At 33.5% G+C, this 1312-nt stretch overlaps 1 protein-coding gene across 1 annotated transcript in view; it reads right to left on the reverse strand.

Annotated features, from left to right (window-relative positions):
• Positions 1 to 1312, reverse strand: part of ADGB (androglobin) — a 203795-nt gene that overhangs the window by 110153 nt on the left and 92330 nt on the right. The window lies entirely within an intron of this gene.

Here is a 1312-nt window from a genome sequence, read left to right on the forward strand (position 1 = left end):
TACTAAGCTATAGTAACCAAAACAACATGGTACTGGCATGAAAACAGACACATGGACCAATGGAAGAGAGTAGAGAGCCAAAAAAATAAATCCAAGCATTTATTGTCAACAAAGTTTTCCAAGAATGCACAATGGTGAAAGGAAAGTCTCTTCAATAAGTGGTATTTGAATATCCACATGCAGATAAATGAATTTAGACCCTTACCTCACAACATATACAAAAATCAACCCAAAATGGATTAAGGGCTTAAATGTAAGACCTGAAACTATAAAACTATTAGAAGAAAACATAGAGGATAATCTCCATGACATTGACCTGGGCAATAATTTTTTAGAAAGGATCCCCAAAGCACAGGCAACAAAAGCAAAAACAGACAGATGAAGTTACATCAAACTAAAAAGTTTTTGCATAGCAAAGGAAATAACAGAGTGAAGAGAGAATCTACAGAGTGGGAGAAAATATTTGCAAACCATACATCTGATAAGAGGTTAATATCTAAAATATATAAAGAACTCAAACAACCATAGAGGAAGAAAACAAATAACCTGATTAAAAAATTGGCAAAGAACCTGAATAGACATTTCTCAAAAGAAGACATAAAAATGGCCAACAGTTATACAAAAAAATGCTAAATATCACTAATCATCAGAGAAATGCAAATTACAACCAAAATGAAATATCACTTCACATCTGTTAGAATGGCTATTACCAAAAAGACAAAAGATAAGTGTTAGCAAGAATGTGGATAAAAGGGAAACCTTACACATTGTTGGTGAGGAGGTAGAATGGTGCAGTCACTATGGAAAACAGTATAGAAGTTCCTCAATAAATAAATAAATAAATAAAAATAAAACCACCATTTGATCTAGCAATTCCGCTTCTGGGTATATAGCCAAAGGAAATGGAATCAGCATGTCAAAGAGATATTTGCACTCCCATGTCATTTCACCATTATTCACAATAGCCAACATGTGGAATCAACCTGTCTTTCAATGGATGAATGGATAAAGCAAATATGGTATATACAGACAATGAAATACTATTCAGCCTTAAAAAAGAAGGAAACTGTAGTCACTTGCAACAACGTGGATAAACTTGGAGGACATTATATTAAGTGAAATAAGCTAGACACAGAAAAGCAAATACCACATAATCTCACTTATATGTGGAACCTAAAAAATGTTGAATTCATAGGAGCAGAACATAGAATGGAGGTTATCAGGGGCTGGGTGTCAGGTGGTTGCAGAAATGTTGGTTAAAGGACATAAAATTTCAGTTAGTAGAAAATGTACAACATAGTGACTATAGTTG

The sequence above is a fragment of the Propithecus coquereli genome, unplaced genomic scaffold (genome assembly GCF_000956105.1).
Source record: "Propithecus coquereli isolate 6110/MARCELLA unplaced genomic scaffold, Pcoq_1.0 Scaffold48, whole genome shotgun sequence".
NCBI classification, from domain to species: domain Eukaryota; kingdom Metazoa; phylum Chordata; class Mammalia; order Primates; family Indriidae; genus Propithecus; species Propithecus coquereli.